This window comes from Sinocyclocheilus grahami, unplaced genomic scaffold, assembly GCF_001515645.1.
Source record: "Sinocyclocheilus grahami isolate Dianchi unplaced genomic scaffold, SAMN03320097.WGS_v1.1 scaffold192.1, whole genome shotgun sequence".
Lineage (NCBI taxonomy): Eukaryota > Metazoa > Chordata > Actinopteri > Cypriniformes > Cyprinidae > Sinocyclocheilus > Sinocyclocheilus grahami.
In genome coordinates, this window is record NW_015505371.1 from 1,129,024 (window position 1) to 1,148,483 (window position 19,460).

Here is a 19,460-nt window from a genome sequence, read left to right on the forward strand (position 1 = left end):
ACATTGTAGTCATGCTTTAATCATAAAAATTAGAATATCCTCTGAGATTGAAAAGTTTGTCAAAACAGAGTGGGATACTGAGTGGTCAGCCGATTGGAGAAGTGCTCATTTTCCCTGTAGTTTCAAGCCCATCCAGTGCTGGGCATTTTGAGTTTTTCTGAAGTGAAGAAGTGAGACTCTTACATTATTGGTCGATAATTGACGAGGTGTACTTTCGGTGTTGAGAACCGCTAGAGCAGAGATATGCGGGTCTGTTATTATGTTAATAACACACACACACACACATACACACAACCGTTCAGAAGTTTTGGATCAGTAAGATTGTTAATGGTTTTAGATAAATTGTATAATAAATTATAATAATGTATATTAAAATAGAAACCATTCTTTTAAATTGTAATAATATTTCACAATATGACTGTTTTTACTGTATTTTTGATCAAATAAATGCAGCCTTGATGCGCAGAAGAGACTTCTTTCAAAAACATTACAAAATCTTACTGATTCCAAACCTTTAATATTTACCTTTATTCATAGGGACAGTACTGTGCAGACAGAAAATGGCAGTAAGTCCAGGTTACACTCTACCAGTTGCACTACAGATGCACTTCTTAAACTAGGGTCTGTTTCAGCCAGGGGGCCTGTATAAAATTTCACAATTGAGAACAAAAATCTCACTAGACAACCATGGAAAGCAATATGGCTTGGGTTACGGAAATATATTTCTCATTCTTTTTCTCCATAGACATTTAAAATTCCTTAAAGCGATAGTTCACCCCACCCCACCCCAAAAAAACAAAACTTTCTGTGATAATTTACTCCCCCTCATGTCATTCCAAACCTGCATAACTGACTTTCTTCTGCAGAACATATTTGAGAATTGTTTCAGTATTTGAGATGAATCACATTAACATTTGATTAGAAACAATACTCATTTGAAATATGAGAAAAGACAAAAACACAACCTAAATCAAATCAAATCAAATCACAATGGAAGTTTATATCACTTGTCATGGTTTTGCAAACGTTTGTTCTCAATCAAGAAATAATTCCATTAATTTGAGGATCCTTAGAATAAAAACTTTTGTTAAGCATATAGGGTCAAAAATATAATAATTGATTAATAATTAATCAGCAATAAATGCTTTAAGGGGTCCAAAACAGTTCAGATAGCCTGTGCTACTGTACAGAGATTATATATGACTAGTGAAACTCCAAGCAAGAAAGAATCCATGCAATATGTTTTATGGGTTACGGAAATATATTTCTCATTCTTTTTCTCCATAGACATTTAAAATTCCTTAAAGCGATAGTTCACCCCACCCCACCCCAAAAAAACAAAACTTTCTGTCATAATTTACTCCCCCTCATGTCATTCCAAACCTGCATAACTGACTTTCTTCTGCAGAACATATTTGAGAATTGTTTCAGTATTTGAGATGAATCACATTAACATTTGATTAGAAACAATACTCATTTGAAATATGAGAAAAGACAAAAACACAGCCTAAATCAAATCAAATCAAATCAAATCACAATGGAAGTTTATATCACTTGTCATGGTTTTGCAAACGTTTGTTCTCAATCAAGAAATAATTCCATTAATTTGAGGATCCTTAGAATAAAAACTTTTGTTAAGCATATAGGGTCAAAAATATAATAATTGATTAATAATTAATCAGCAATAAATGCTTTAAGGGGTCCAAAACAGTTCAGATAGCCTGTGCTACTGTACAGAGATTATATATGACTAGTGAAACTCCAAGCAAGAAAGAATCCATGCAATATGTTTTATGTATTTATTTATTTTCCCCCCACAAAGCACTCTTCTTATTGTAGGATCAAATGAATTGGCATCTGTAAACAAAAACACACGTCAGATCACTCGTATCCAGTGACTACCAAGAGAAAAAAATAGAATGGGAAAGAATGATTGTTTGTTTCCTCCACAAATAACATCAACTGTAAGACAAAGACCATAATCTCCTTTAAATACTCATATGCAGAGAGCAATCCAAAGTACTCTTATGCCTAAAAATACAAATGCGCAAATCTTATCCTAAACAGATCCTCTAACCCCACAGACTGTCTGACTTCCACTATGCATTTCCAAAAGCCACAACAGAAGCCGAAAACCGTGAAAGCTACCTATTCTGGTCTTGAAACAGGGATATATTTGAAATGCAGTCCTGCTGACTAGACTGAAAATGCAGCTGCACAAACAATGCATTATTTCTAATTTTCCCTTTTCTCTGGTTACTCACTGGCTCCCGCTGGACACTGATAGTGCTTAGTCACACCCTCATGTAGCCACGCTAATTAGCCTCACCATAGCAACTGTATCTTAGTGATAACAAACCTCTTATTGAGACCTCCCACAAATGTACAGTTCTCGTGCTTCTTAGCTCCCTTCTTTCATCCCAACATTGTAGGAGTCAATATCTGCTGTTCATGGAAAAACCAGCATCCCTCTGGGTGATGTGGGAGAAAAAAAATTTGTGTTGACCTATCCTGTTGCTTAACGAAGAGTGTGCTTGTATAACATGAAGACTCTTGGAATGGTTTTAAAAATATTATTTTATGTATGCAATATGCATGTTTACAAATTAACCACTGTAACACACAGTGTTTTTGTTTAATTCTGATTTTAGGTATTCAGAAGCATGCAGCTCTATAATCCTTCCTCCGATTATGCATAATTCCCAACTGAACTATTTAGGCTTATTTCTTCCGAAATGTGTTGCATTGAAATTCTAGCAAAATCTCTGAAGTGCACAATGCAAAAGAGGCTTGAATTAAGTTATTACTTTGTCCACATCGTGAGTAGTTTGTGTGATGGCCGTACCCTTGACTGCTCTGCATCAAACAGTCCAAACACAGAAAACTCAATGCTTGTTCCCAATTTACTGCAGCCTAAGGGATAATTTAGGCAGTGCAAATGGAGAGTTTTAAACCATTTAAAAAAATTATGTCACTTTAACTTTGCTCACTAGAGACAACACTAAAGTGGCTCTTAAACTGTCAAACATCCCATGATGCTCTGTTTTTCACATGATAAGTAACTGTACTTTGAACGTTACAAATGTTTATGTTTTCTGTGGAGCTGAAAATCTGGAACAAATAGTGTCTCCTAATGTCATTAATTAATTTTAATTTTAATGTGAAGAATGTTTATTAATGAGTTTCTTTCGGCTTCTGAATGGTATACTTTACAGCTTACTGAACACTGCATAGTATACAGTGGATACGGAAAGTATTCAGACCCCCTTAAATTTTTCACTCTTTGTTATATTGCAGCCATTTGCTAAAATCATTTAAGTTAATTTTTTTTTCCTCATTAATGTACACACAGCACCCCATATTGACAGAAAAACACAGAATTGTTGACATTTTTGCAGATTTATTAAAAAAGAAAAACTGAAATATCACATGGTCCTAAATATTCAGACCCTTTGCTTGCAAGTTACAGTGTAACTCACAATTTTAGTTTATATTCAGAATTTGGAATTGCGTGGAAAAAAGTCTGAATTACGAGATACAGTATAAACTCACACGCTTCCATGGGTCTAGGCATTTCATGAATACAGTTTTTTTTTATATTGTTTTGTAGATTTTTTCTTTTATTTTCCCTTTCATTTCACTGTTTTTTTTTTGCATTGTCTGTTTTAATACCTTAAGCTTTGGCTATATTGTAAATGCTAACAAAGCATTTGCCTCTGACTCCACTGCAGAAATAAGATGTAGCATGTGGTATGTTAGTATGCTATTCCGAACATAGCCTTTGTTGCAGGTTATTATTCTGGAAAGACCAGGGGTGTCAGGGTTTGGCTGCTTATCATCAAGGAGGCCTGTAATGCCCGGAGAAAACCATCCATATTCCCATTCAACTGCCACAGCCTATAAGATCATACCTATAAGAATGAAATATGTGCAATTAAAAATGTTGCTTGAAAAATAATTTATTTTGTAATAATACAGGGCTACTTTCGAATGGTCGTCAATGGAGAAACAGGATTTTTTTTTATTTGCAGAATGGTGCAGTTATAGAATCTACCAGCACAGGGCCTGATTGCTTATGCTAGCCAGCCCAAACTTGACCTTCTAGTAGTTGCCAATCCTGTCTCATACACCAATGAGAGAGATTTTCTAATTATTGCAATCAGCAACTGGCAGCTGCATTGATGTGGAGGCAAGGCTTTAAAAAGCCACTTGGAGATTCAGATTAGGGAGTGGGAATACCACATGAAGGCTGGTGGATTGAGTAGCTGGTGTTCTGATTGTTGCATTTCCCTCGTCCTTGATTTTTCTTTATCATATTTTATAATTGCTATTCTTCCTCTTTGCTCGCATACTGCTGCTGCATATGATGTGTTTGTTTTGAACTTTATGTAGCTCTGTAGTAGTGGGTGTTGTGCCACTGTGACAGCTTAAAGACAAAGCTTGACTTATTTTAATGAGCATTTATTTTCTCAGCACCACAGCACCTGTGCAGGTCATAATAAATGGCCATTTGACGGTAAAACATGTTGAACTTTAGTAACACAAAGACTTGGGACAGAAAAAACAAGCTTATTTTCAGGAAAGATTTATATTTTCCAATCTCAGACATTAGCCACATCACATCAGACCAATATACCTTCATAATGGACACGCTGCTTTTATCGAATTCTTATTTAATGTGTCAGACAGGTCCATTTATTACTTCCTGTAGTCATTTTTTTTAGAGGATTTGCAGTGGCTCTTTGTCCTATTTTACATGGACACCAATTTTGAGTTTTGATTTTGAGAGATGTGCTAAGATGAGCTTTTATCGCTTCTCTGAGGTTATTAAATCTAGCAAACACTGTAGTCAGAATATTCGACCATAACCCCCTGAAGCCAAAATCACATTTGGGCATTACACATTCTTCATCTATTGTTGTCTAAATTTAATAGATTGGAAAAGCTGTCACAATCTGTGGCTCCATTAGTGGCGTAATCAACATTTCAGAGCCATAAAACACAGTTTAAGGATGTGTGAATGACAGCTAACACACTATTCGTACTATTGTAGATGTTTAAAATGTCTATGTTTTTCCTGTCACCAGTGAAAATTGATTGGTTCTGTTTTTGTCCAACCAGGTGTGAAATTACTGTTGTATTTGGCAGTGGTGTATGTGGGTTAATTTACACTCTGTAGCTTTCAGACTCCCATAGGTCCTCTCTTACATGTGTTCAGCTGTGGAATAGGCTGACGGTGGTAGAGTTGCAACTTTAATAGCCTTATTGAAAGCGAGGGATGTTGTCTGCGGCGGGCCGAGGGTGCATAGTTGCGAAAGGAATGGAAAGCTTTTGGTGATGAATGTGTGTGAACAGCTCGGACATGCTGGCTCTGACATGAAAAAGCTAAAAATGCCATATCGAACCATTTCTTACAGTGTGAGAGTAATCTTTTCCTTAAAGCTAGCTAGTCATTTAACATCCCGCCACAGTGCACCTCTTCTGGGAAGTAATCTCTCTCGGCTGCTTTCCATACCCGAGACATTTTCAAGTGTTTTTTTGCGAAGCCTTCGGTATTGGCTTTGTGATGCGCCCGTTGAGTTCTGGATCCCTTTTCATCTGTAAATCATTTAGTCATCTGCAGGTTGCAGACTTTTTCAACACACCAGGCTAGCATGCAAGGGAAGTAATCAACACTAACAGGCATGTTGCCATGTGGCTGTCTGTGATAATTGTTTTATGAAATGTGACTCTCCCCTTCTTTCTGTCAGTCTCCTAAATGCCATCAGAAGAACGAGAATTGGAGGCTGCCTGGGTACCTGGAGCTTTACCAAACACTTTGACCACCCTCTGCAGTCATAAAGAAAGGGAGATAGGGATGCTAAGTCCCAGAATCTGTCTTTCTTAAGGGATAAATATTTAGATGGTTAGCATGGACCCTTGACTGTGCTGGTAGATCATCTGGAACCAACAAGTCTTTCTCCATTGACAGTCATTCAAAATTAACCATGTATATTATTATTATGTATTAATATTGCGACTAAATACTACAGCATTTTCTACATGTTTTTTTTTAAATAAATTATTTATTTTATTCTGCAAGGAGTCAAGGACACACTAAATTGATCAAAAGTGACAGTAAAGAAATTTACTTTACATAAGATTGTCAAATTAATGCGTTTTTTAAACTTTCTTTTCATCAAAAAGTCCTAAAGAAATATCACAGTGTCCACAAAAATATTAAGCAGCATAGCAGTTTTCAACATTGATAATAATAACACATTTTTCTTGAGCATCATCATACATTATATTTTAAAATAATGTTTCACAATATTATGGATTTTACTGTATTTTTTATCAAATAACTACAGTCTTGGTTACAGTGTATATGTTGTTGTGTATATGTAATACAGTAAAATATATCATATCATATCATACTGGTCTACAGGTTTGTCTTCAAATTATATTTGAATTAGTTTTCACAGTTTCGATATAGCTTTTATTATAGTTTAAGTATTTTAGGGCTGCCAAAGACTTGTATCATTTAAAGTTTAAGAGAATTAAATTTCTCAGCACATTTTAGTGTTATTGCGAGTGACATTTTCATGCTTAATGCAGACTAGTCGTGATAGTTTTATAATACACCATATATCAGAAATCACAAAAAAATTTATTTGTGGCCATGAATCTGAATGCTAACAGATAGCTTTCTCAGCGTATTAGACCCACTTGGTCTTTCCAGTCAAACACTCACACAAACACATGCAGGGCACGTCCTGCACAGTGCTGTTCTGCAATAAATCAAAATCTGCAGCAGGTTCAAAGCCACATCCACCCATAGCCTCAAATACTAGAGAGGATAAAGGATAAAGGAGGTCCTGTTTCAGATCAGTAGCGTGGTATTTGTTTTCTTCCTGAATGTTGCCTTTGTGGTGCTTCTATTATGAATGCTTGACTGCACAAAATATTCAGCATACTGTAAATGCCTCCAATATCAGTCTGTGTGGATTGCGTATTGAGATTTCCATTCGGTTGCGTGTTCCTACTGGCGGTATCCCCGGGGAGAGTAAGTCGATTGCAGGGGGTCCCCAGGGCATGAGCTCCAAGCCTCCGGCGCAAGAACAGATTAAGTCCAAGATGGAATTTCTGATTTGTTTACTCTGTCTTTTTTTTTTCTGTTCCGCAAGTGCAAAAGTCCTTACTGTTGTTCCTGTCCTCAGCATTGCTCCAGGCTATTTAATGCTGCAAAGTGCATTTCAGAACTTTTTATTGGGCATCATTTTTGTTTGTTTCATTTTTAGCAATGAAAGACATTGTTGGCAAGTGTTGCTGATAAACATAGAAGCATCTGCTCTTTTAATAAATAACTGAAAGCACTTTCACAGATGAACTAAAAGAAACTATCTTTTTCATAGATTAAAAAACATGTTAAGCTATTTATGTTTAACTAATATTTTAATCTGCAGAGTAAACCAACTAAAATTCCAGTAAACAACTCATAGTAGTATTTTCTCTGTTCCATACTCTAGCCAACTGAGCTGCCAACCTAGGTTGTGCTTTGAGGCATCATAAGCGCATTCCCGACACCAGGTAAGGAACTTTAATGACCTTATATTGGCCAAATTCAAAGGCAGCACCACATTCATACTTAATTGAGAAGGTAGTCCCATAATACGTTTATCTAAGATGGAGAATGATACTGTATGTTGTTCTATTAATATTTCATACAGTATGGTTAAGCATTAATTGAAAAAAGTGTTTTATCCAATAGGCCTATTTGTGTGTGTTAACTAGTTTTATGCTGAAATATTGTTTTGTTAGCTTAGCGATGAGCTAACGCCACAGCAGCCATACAGAAAATCATAATGTTAATGTTTATAGTAATAGCTTAATAAATTCATACCTTATAGTCACATTTAACAGATTAGAGCTGGGTGACAATGGTTTACATTTAGAGATGATACAAGCAATAGAGATATGCAATATAGTATATACCTATGCAAATATTCTGTATGTATGCAGATAAACTTGGACATACGTACTGTATATATCCAATATTATCTGCTGGTCAAGCTGTTCAGATTTGCTATATAGTATGTATACTGCTTTACTTGAATGTACTGTATGCAGGTAAATATGGATATATTTGTGTGTAGAGTGGTCCAAATCAGTCATTTATGAGGTTCTGTTTCAATTAGTATGTAGCAGACAACAAGGCAGTGCACCAGTTTTTAAAATGGAGCCACTGTTGATTTGTAAGCTTTAAAACCAGCCACACTAGTGCTTTACTTTGCATTATGGGAAGTCTTAAGGGCATCAGTTTGTGTGTGAGACAGACAGAGTGAGAGGATAGTATATGAATATGTAATAAAATATAAAAGTACCTGCCGGGTAAGATGTGCTTAACGCTGTAAAGTCCTTTAAAATGAATGGAACTGCCAAACGCAAGTTCTGACTGCATTTATTTGTGTGCCCTCAACTAGGAGAGACAATGCGTAAATGGTAATGTTCCTCCAGCACAGACGCCAGACCGAGAGGTAGACTTGCTTAATAGGGATACGTGCAGCCATGCCGTAATTGGTCCTTTTCAAGCTGACAGGCAATGGCTATCGTGAGGGCTTAGAGCAGCGACATGTAATCATCTGCAGGATAAAAACGTTCAGATTAAAGCACTCTGTAATTCTGTATCGGGCCAGTGTTACAATGTGATAAAGAGGGTTTTGGCAGCAAATGGTTTATTACATAAGTTGTGGTAAATGAGCACTCAACTCAAGCATTCGATTATTTTCACGGCTCAAATTGACAGCCAGCAGGTGACAACCAATATGAAAGTAATCCTCTGTGTCATGACGTTTCAGATTGTTAGATGGGCCAGCTTTAATGCTCAAGAGGGTTTGGCGACATTCTAGTCCTATGGTGCTGACAAAATTAAGGGATCGTTTGTTTGATACATTTAATCTCTGTATTGCATGTATTGAGCAATTTCTTGTAGAGCGGGACGAGAGGTAGGTGACCATGGAAACATGGAGGTTCTATGCCAGAATTACAATTCCGTGAGAGTGTGTGTCAAGTGCATGTGTAGTACTGCTAAAAAAAAGGCTGCCAGTATGTTTTTTTAAATGAAAATGGGCATGCATTTTAGTCATTATACAATGATATCCTAATTTTAGTGTTCGTGTACTCATAAAAGAACTAGGGAGGCAGTTTCTGTCTAAAAAAAATGAATGGAGCATGTTTTATTTCCTCAATATAGTTGGCGTCCTTGCACTGAATGCATGTGGTCAGCTGAATTGCAAATGAGTTTGAATAAAATCACAGAGGAGGTGAAGGTCTGAGGCTATATAACCAAAATGAGTCATAAAGGCAGAAGTATCCCGGCAGCTTAGATGTTGATATGGTCAGAACCCACAGGTTAATAGGATGGGACTGTGCACTAGATTAGGACCATTTACCTTTTAACTGCGGTTGTCTCTGCGCCTCTTCCTGAAATAAATCACATCAGTTGAAATTCATCATTGTAGGTGGAAACCATGACTAAGGGAGAGAAAAAGGGGAAAAAACAAGCAAGTGCAGACCCCTGCAAAATGCAATTTTATGAGCGCTCTGCCACATTCTATTGCTTTGTCACATTGCAACTAAAGTGATTCGGCTGAATCAGGATGCAATCACCACAGCAGGTAGACAGCGGAGGCCTCACCGGCCTGGCCTGCCACGGAAAACCCAAGTGAACCAATGGCCAAGCGTCATCACATATAGAATTGGCACAGAGACCTCGGGTTTCTCGCTACACATTCATCATCATGAAACCGCTCTGGTTCGGTGCTCCAGGGTCGCATCTGCCTTTTCTAGTACCCAGCGCATGCTGTGACATATTGACTGTGACATTGTAACCTTTTGTGCAGAAATTTCCAGATAAACTTTTTGAGGAGAGGAAGGTCTTGAGGGGTGGATGGGAAAAGGTAATCTGCTTAGACGACGGATGGAAAACAGGAAGCGTCAGCTTTAATTCTTCTTCATTCTGGGTGGAGGTGTTTGTGGTGCTGAAAACACTATTACACACGACATTCCCACTGAAGCAGAGTACACTTGCCAGTCCTGTTTGATGAATTCAATTCTCTTGTTCACACACATCTGTTATGAACAAGAGCAACAACTGTATTGTATAACCAAAGACTCTCTTAAATTTTCAGAACTTAAGAGTGAGTTTGATTAGCCTCTGCTGTGTGAATGGAGCCAAATGAGACAACAAGTTGTCTGTCAAGTAATACTGTGTGATTATTGAGTACTGCGTTTTTTTCATGTTATTTTATTTTATACATTTTTTTTAAATAATGCTATTAAAGCTGCTTTTGATTAATAAAGATTCACACTAGACATCTAGGTCAAGTCATGTCAAGTCATACAGTGCGATCTTAAAGAACATTTAACAGATTAACTCATCTCGATTGGACTGGTTAGTTGCCGGGTCTGCGTATCAAAATTAGCGGAATAGCAAAACTAGCACAAAGGTATCCCAATGACCATATCCCATCTATCAAAATTTAAAAAATGCCTCATATATTATACCTAAAATATATATTTTATGGTCACTGTTATGCAAATTTGAAACCACTATTTCGTGGTGATCATAGACACAGCTCAAAGGCTCCTGAATGCATGAACTAGCTTTTCTGCATCAGAAACAGGTAACATGTTTCGTAACTTGGCAATGTTTCTAAGATGGAAGAATGCTGTTTTTGTAACATGGGAAATATAATTTTCAAAAGACAAGTTGCGATCTAATATAACACCCAGATTTTTGACTGTAGAGGAAGTAACAGTACATCCGTCTAGGTGCAAATTGTAATCCAAGAGATTCTGTGTACTGTCTTTTGGTCCAATAAATAATATCTCTGTCTTATCTAAATTTAATAGGAGAAAATTATTGGTCATCCAATCTTTTACATTTAATAAATATAATTGATGCAATATGTCAAACCTTTTTACCCGTGGGGGGGGGGAAAATCAACCCATGGCAACAGTTTAGAAATAGCCCAATTCTGCGGGAAAAACATGGACTATGCAACCCTGGTGCCAAATATGATAAGTAGTAGTAAATATGGTGGTCAGTCCCAAAAGAAAACGTTGAACTTTTAACACTTTTCAGTCTCTTCCTCATTTGCCCACCATTAAATGCAGTATTTTGATTATAAATTAACTCCTTTTGATTCTATCTTTTACAAAGTTTCACCTACTGACGACCTCTGAGTAATAACAGCTGAAGGTTATAATTCCTTCATTGCATATTGCACTGTTGAAAAACAATTACAGATACTGTAACATTGAACTTATGACCAGGCTTCAGTTGTGGATTCATGCTGATAACTCATGAAATGACATCTCCAACTTGTTCTGTCACATGCATTTAATTTACTGGAAAATATTTAACTTTAGATTAAAAGTTCAGGTGAGTTTAGGCTCCAAAAAGACTGTTTCGCCAAGGCCCTTGCATGGGGGCAAATACAGCAAAAGAGGATTGTGCATGGGAGCAGTGGCGTATCATACATCTTAGAGGCCCCCATGCAAAGAACAAGATGAGGCCCTTTCCACCAGCAGTGATATCATGTATACAAAACTTATTGTGCACCTGCTGCAATTATACTACTGAGTCCGTCTCTCCCATTTACATAATGATTTATCAGTAATGAATGTGGTGAATTATCATTGCATTGATGCATTTCATGTACAAACCCAATTCCAAAAAAGTTGGGACACTGTACAAATTGTGAGTAAAAAAGGAATGGAATAATTTACAAATCTCATAAACTTATAATTTATTCACAATAGAATATAGATAACATATCAAATGTTGAAAGTGAGACGTTTTGAAATGTCATGCCAAATATTGGCTCATTTTGGATTTCATGAGAGCTACACATTCCAAAAAAGTTGGGACAGGTAGCAATAAGAGGCCGGAAAAGTTAAATGTACATATAAGGAACAGCTGGAGGACCAATTTGCAACTTATTAGGTCAATTGGCAACATGATTGGGTATAAAAAGAGCCTCTCAGAGTGGCAGTGTCTCTCAGAAGTCAAGATGGGCAGAGGATCACCAATTCCCCCAATGCTGCGGCGAAAAATAGTGGAGCAATATCAGAAAGGAGTTTCTCAGAGAAAAAATTGCAAAGAGTTTGAAGGTCTATGAGTGCTCTGGAGTAATCGTAAAGCCCTATGTGCATCGTAAGAAGACAGAGTTATGCGGTAACCTGCAGGACAATCGGCAGATTACACCTTTAACTTTATTCAAGTGCAATGTGATTATAATATAAGGATATGATTGTACTTTATTGTACACTTTATTACTCGTTTTTGTTGTTGTTGTTTTTTTAAATGAATTTATAAATGAAATAATTAAAAAGGGCAGAAAAAATAGAAATACACATATATACACAAATGACTGAACAAAAAAAAAAAGAATAAAATAATGTAGGAAATATGCTTCAAAGACTGGGGGGAAAAAATCTGCACGTGAAACAATAATGAACGATCATAAATGACTCGTAGAACACGCTCTTAAGCTCTAAGATCAGTCGTTATCGAGAAACGCAGCCCAGCACGTTTCAGTTCAAACACTGTCTTACATAAGACTCGCTAACTGTTGTAGCGACTCAGCTCATGAGGAAATATGAATAATTAACCATAACTAGTTATAATTAATTATTCATATTTTAGATCCGCTGTAGATATTTAGCTGACCTCTCAGGGTCAACTGTCTTGTCAATTCTAAGAACCTTCCCCTGGGACATGCAGGGATTTTCCCTGCTTTGCATTCTTTTGGCCAATAAACCCAGTGATATCAGCGTTGGTTGCCATGCAACCAGGGGCCTGTTCGGCTTCCTGGGGTGTTACGCATTTCGGGGGGAAGGGTTCATGGGTCCTCATATGGCTTGTTAACTGAGGGGGGTTACAGAGTATTTGTTAAATATAAAAACAAAATATATATTGTGTGTTTGATTGGTCCAGACGCTACACTGTTTTAGAAAAATTATACAAGCAAAATTCATGTCTTTCAGTAAGAAAATTAACAGGAGAAAAACAAATTAAAGGAATAACTACATGCAACAGAAAAATTGAGAAAAATTTACTTTCTATACATATACCAACTTTTGCAATTAACTTATTTATTATTTTTATTAACTGACTACCACAAACAAGCAAAAACTCTACCGAATCCTTTGCGCTCTCCAAGCGTTTTGGTGCGCAGAGTCTTTGACTACAGCTTTAATGTCGATGTTGCGAGCGCAGGCATTCTCAATACTTAGAAGAGCTAAAATGGACAGTCTTCTTTCTTGTAACATTGTGCTCCGGAGAAATGTCTTGATCACTTTCAATTTCGAGAACGAACTATTAAAATCTGGTGACAAGTCGTGTGAACCGCTAAGCGTTAGCCATTGAAACTAGGTCTCAGAGGTCATCAGAGAAGTGCAGCAGTGGACCATGGCACAAAAAACATATACATACATTTCACTTAAATCAGTAAATAAAATCAACTAATGAATTATTATATCATGGGCACAATTTACTTAAAAGGAGGGAATGAGTTAGTAAATTGTGCGCACAATTGAGTAAAATGAGGGAACGAATTATAGGCCTATTGTGCGCACACTTTACATTTTTTTTTCCTGCATGTCATGTGTGTGGCTCCATACATAAGCCGCTTTAAGCATAAAAATATCCACTTCGATTACGTTGCGGCTGACGTCTTAGAAGTATAGTGTTTATCACAAGTGAAATGTGAGAAAAATGTTGTTTTAGAACTGTAATGACATTATCATTTATTTATTCATTATTAATTTGTAATTATAGGGAATTGATGATTATTACATTAAACTGTTTTAGAACATTAAGCTCGCTCCACTGCACTACCTTTGCGCTCACGTCTCGCATCTTTTGCAGTGTCTCGAAGCAATGCCTTTTAGAATGTCCTGCGACGGGGCCCGCCAAAAGGCCGGAGCCCCCACGCACCACGGGGGCTGCGGGGGTGTCCCGTACGCCACAGCATGGGAGTTAGTTACTTAAAGATCAAGACCCCCACAGGCACAGAGGTCCCACAGGGATTTCTGTTCTTTTGGACAGGTTATTAACTCCTAGTGCAGATTTGTTCCATTATACAGAGGAACACTGTGTACTCAATAGTGTTATTCCGTGGAGATCGCAGACAGCCAATGGGTGGCCTACATGTTCCTGGACGGCAGTGAATGAGAGTGAGTTTGCTGTGGGCACAGAAAGCCAATTCACACCAGTGGAGTCTAAATGCCTCATCACACTCTTTAATTACACTTTGTGCCATTAGTCTGTTTTTCTATCAAAGAATTAGCCTATAAGAGAAACACTCAGCACTGTGTAAACACTGAATGATAATGAAGAACAGCTTATAATGATGTCGGTCGTGCTTCTTTGGTTTTAACGTCCACATTGCGTACTCAATCTTCCATGGTGCGTTCCTTGTGACTAAGACACTGCGCATCTTTGAAGTCATGTACTTTTGTTAATATGTTTTAATAGTAGGCTGTCTGCCTTAACCCTTTCAGACCCAGTCAGAATCATCTGTTCATTTGCTCTAGTTTCAAATAGGATTCTTTCCATCCTCTGAAAATGTTGACGATGATTGTTTAGGGTTGGAAACAAGAAGTTGACAGGTGATGGGATAGCTGTAGTTTCTCTCAGAAAAAAGGTGCAAAAGCAGTCACTGTGGCGGTACCCTTTCAAAATGTACTAATATGTACACTTTAAGGGTAATGAAAAGTGTACCTTTTGATAAGGTACCAATTACCAGTGACAGCTTTTATACCTTTTTTTCTGAGAGTACATAACAGTTATTGTTGGATCTTCTAAAGAATGGTTTACTGGCTTAGGTTGATTTTTGTACCGATTCATGTGAGCGCGTATTTAGAGGAAAAGTAGCATTGTTTTTTAAATATATTTTTAACATATATTATTTACTTTTTAATAATTTACAATAATCTAATAAAATGACCCTTTTGTTAATTAATGCAATCTGATTGTCTTGAAACAAGCCCAAGACTTTTAGAGCTCTTTGATGTGCACCAATCACTTGAAGAAAAATCTGTAAGATTTCTCTTTTTATACATATTTTTGAAAGAAGTCTCTTTTATGTTTACTAAGCCTGCCTTTACTTAATTAAAAATACAGTAAAAACAGTACTAATGTGCAGTGGCGGCTCCTCAGGTGAGGCACAGCTTCCCAAAAATTTTCAGGTGAAAATGCGAGGAGGACAATTTAATATTAATAAAATTCACAATTCATTTCAGTTCATGTCTCAGAATGTGTATTTTTTGTTTGTAATTTCACTGCTGTAATACCATAACATGTTACTTAAGTTGGAAAGCACCGCTTTTCTATCGCGAATGTGCCGAATCTGCTGATGTAATTACAACCACTAGGTGATAGAGAAGGGGAGGGGGAGGCCGGGGGAGAGCTGGGGCAAGTTCAAGCTCAAACTAGTGTGCACCGTTTTGCTACAGTTTCCGGTTTGAACGACATGTTTCCGGTTTGAACGTCATGTTTCCTGGAAATGGCGTGCAACGGGGTTTGAGATGCATTTTCTCTTGTTTGGTGGGTGTGTCAAACATGTCAGCCCATTCAGCAGCAACATGTATGTAAACCACGCGGTATTAAAGGGACAGCTAGCACAATGTAATTAACATCCAAATAAATTCACAAGAGCAAGTATATTGTTTGCACATATTTAAGGCAAGGGCAGTGACTGTACCATCCAGCATATTTTGCAGTATTAAACACGTATTTATACCGATTTCATCAGGCTCCGAAAATTCTTCAAGAAGAACACAAAGAATGTCCTTCTCAGCTGCCATAATTGCAACTCTTGCGTCATCAGAACAGGGTGTTCAACGCATCACCGGTTCCGTTTAAAAAACGTTTTGCACCGTTTTTGTCGGCGCTGAACACAGCCCTGAGCTCTCGTGCCTCCGTTGGTAAAAAAAAAATTAGCCAATCACCATGGAGTGTTCAATTTCAGCACTGAGGAGTGTTGAGAAAAGAAACCTCACAGGGGAGACTAGCCTCCTTTCTGATATCAACCAATCATCATAGAGATTTAAATTACGTGCTATTAGTTTGAACGTCTCCCGCTGCGCTGATAATATACCAATTGTACTTATGATGAGTAGCGATATTGAATATTTGATCGCCAACAGATTTACCAAGCTGTCATTCAAACAGTATATATACAAATTTAAAATAAAGGGAGAACATGCCTAATCTGGATATAGGCTACAGCAGTCCGCTTAATTAAATGGCGCAACAGGCAGCTCTCTTTTAACACAGACTTTTAAGAAGGGATGGATGTTTGCTTCAAGTGATAGGCCAGGTAAGTGAAATGATATTATCTTGCTGTATGTATGCCGTTTTCTTTACGTGTTCTGACTAAAAGCAACCAAAAAGCCATTTTAAAGTGGTTAAGCTATTAATAATAATAATAATAATAATTGTAGCATTTGGACCAATCAGACACACATACCTTTTTTCTATTTAAGTGTATTTTTAAAATGTGTCCTTGGTGAAAGTATCAATTTCTTTCTGACCCCAAACACTTCAATGGCAGTGTGCAAATAAGTGACATCTCATCTTTGGGTTCCTGAGGGGAGATGGTAGAAATGTCCTTGCTAAATGTCTTCGACTATTGCTGACTGTATTGTTCACTGTAACCAATTCAATCTTGAGTTCAATTTGACCTTGTGCAGCTCAGGTCATTATCATTGTGCTTGGATTAGAGGGGTTTCAAAGTGTCAGTGTGTTTCATCTCTCTCGATCTCTAGTGCATAAAAAAAGTGACACGCATTACACTCTCAACGATTCGCTGTGAAAAACAGTGAGTCCTCAAGGCCCAATTAACTGAAATTCAGAGGAAAAGACCGATTTTAATGATTATGACTTATTTCAGGTTTCTAAAGGCAGAGCTTCCTTAGTAATTCCCCCTTGCATAACTTTGATGTGCAGTGCTGTAAATTAAATTCCCACAGGCATGTAATCTAAACTGTTGAAAGGTTTTTGTGTTCATGTAGGAACAGGGAATTGAAATGAATGCATTGAAAATACTTTGGCGTACTCAATGTTGAATAATTGTTTGGACTTGTGCGTGTCTTTACTTTGATTGTCCGAGCAGAATAACAATTAGATGTTGTTTTTTCCACTGTGAAACTGCAGAGCAATGAGCAAGGCAACAAGCTTGACGTGTTTTCCGCAGAGAATCTGGCATTTCATGTATTCATCTCTTAACATTGCTATATCCTCTTGAGACCAGAGAACAGCATCCAAGCGGTTCAATGTCGTGTTTCACACCTAGTGACCTCAATTTGCAATTAAAACCATGTCCTTGAGCTTCTCTAAAATATATACATATGTAATTGAAGCAATTCTATAGAGAAACACTGTGTGAATATTTTGATGCTATCAGGTCAACCAAGATGTCAGAAATTATTTTATTCTGTGACGTCATTTGAATTCAGTCTTTCTTTTTTCTCCATTCAGTCTTATGTGTATGTTCTCAAATTCTGTTATTATTATTCTATTCTACTTGTCCACTAATAGTGTTTTTGCTTTGACGCTTTGATTAATCATATAGTTCTTCTCAGTCTGTAGCTGTCATCTGCTGCCATCTAATTCAGGGCTGTAACTGTAATTTTTATCTATAGAAAAGCAAAGTTTGTCAAAGGCTTGACAAAGGCTTGTTTAAAAAAAATGTAAAAGTATTGAGTATATATAGATAATCTGTGGTCATGAATGAATGAACGAATGAATGAACAAACAAATAAATAGATGGATATTCTTTTTTGAAAGAAATCAATATTTCACCAAGAATGCGTTGAGTTGATCAAAATTGACTGTACATGTTTCTTATACATTGTTACAAAACATTTCTATTTCAAACAAATGCTGTTCTTTTGAGCTTTCTATTTATAAAAGAATCTTGGAAAAAAAGAATCACAGTTTCTACAAAAATGATGCAGCATGGTTGTTCCTTGAGCAGTAAAGCAGCATATTAGAATGATTTCTGAAGGATCATGTGACACTGAAGACTGCTGAAAATTCAGCTTTGCCATCACAGGAATACATTATTTAAAAATATATCAAAATAGAAAATATTTCAAAATATTACTGTTTTTACTATATTTTTATCAATTAAATGCAGCCTCGGTGAGCATAAGAGACTCAAAAACATTAAAAAAAGACTCCAAACATTTAACAGACATGCTGACTATTAATCAAATTCCAGTTCAGCTTCCTGTGGTATGTGGCCAATTCAAATTGCAATTCATGAATTTAACCAGTCTTTTTATGCATGTGTTTCTAGTCATGTGTTCTTGTTTTCCTGAAGGAACTGACTTCCCAAAGACATTTCATGCTGAGGCTACCGCAAACAACATGCGACAAGACAGACTAGCACATAGCACAACTGTGAAAAATGTAATGAAGCCCTCTGGTCCACTTGTCCTTGTGAGCCTGACGTCAATCAAGTGTAAACATCTTGTGTGTTTTACCTGCAGTTGTCTCTGCGGCCCTCCATCACGTCCAGACGCTGTGTGTGTGTGTGTGGTGCCAGTGGTAATTGGAATGCAGCATGTGACTCTGGGCTACAGAGAGAGCTGTCTGATGAGCCCGTTTGTCTCAGAGCGCCATAGCAGCTCCGCTCCTCCCCCCTGCCACTAATTGCAGTGTTCGTCTGCGTGCATTATCTGCAAATGGAGAGCCGGGACGCCACACTTCACTTTCTCTGTCGCATTGATCCTGTAGTAAGAGACAGCTTCTTTCACACTGACTGTTTGATCAATCTCATATTGTGCTTGTATGGTACATTCAGACACCGAGAACAATAGGAGGAAGATCAAGAGAGACAAGACAGTAATATAATACCTTTTTTAATAAAGGCATAATTTAAATTTGAAACTGCTTGCACCCGTATTGATGCCATGATCTTAGATGGTATAAAAATGACACCATATAGGTGACTGATAGTGAAATGTAAAGAGGTAGTCCCGCCCAGGAGAGTGTGTAATACTTGGAGAGAGCTATGCGTTAGCATTCCCCTCTCTCAGTTTACAAACTGCATGCTGCCATCTTTGCTAACGGGCAGTCAGTTCAGCAGGCCAATCATCTGAGCTGTAAATGGCATCACCAAGGGTTCAGGGTCAGGCTGCTTAGCATGGACCCGTTAGCCCTTGCTGGTAGATAACTCTACTAATGATGCCAAGAACATAGATGATCTCAGACCCATCTCTATCAAACCCTCATGAGATGTGGAAAAACAGCAGACAGGGAAAAATAGAAGTCGGTTTTAATATTTATGAAGTATTTATTAATATGTATTGATGTATATTATTAAAATATTTTATGAGAATTCACAGCTAGTTTTGAACGATTGTCAGTGGAGACAGATGCTCTTTGCTGCCAGGAGATGTAA

General features: G+C 37.3%; 1 long non-coding RNA gene across 1 annotated transcript in view; it reads left to right on the forward strand.

The window, feature by feature from the left end:
* The window catches only part of LOC107594911 (uncharacterized), a 32,927-nt gene extending 14,409 nt beyond the window's left edge, over positions 1 to 18,518 (forward strand). Inside the window, exons 2-3 of the long non-coding RNA XR_001610213.1 lie at positions 7,509 to 7,569; positions 18,378 to 18,518. This is a non-coding gene — a long non-coding RNA (uncharacterized lncRNA). The remainder of the gene's footprint in view (positions 1 to 7,508; positions 7,570 to 18,377) is intronic.
* Positions 18,519 to 19,460: the final 942 nt, after the last annotated feature.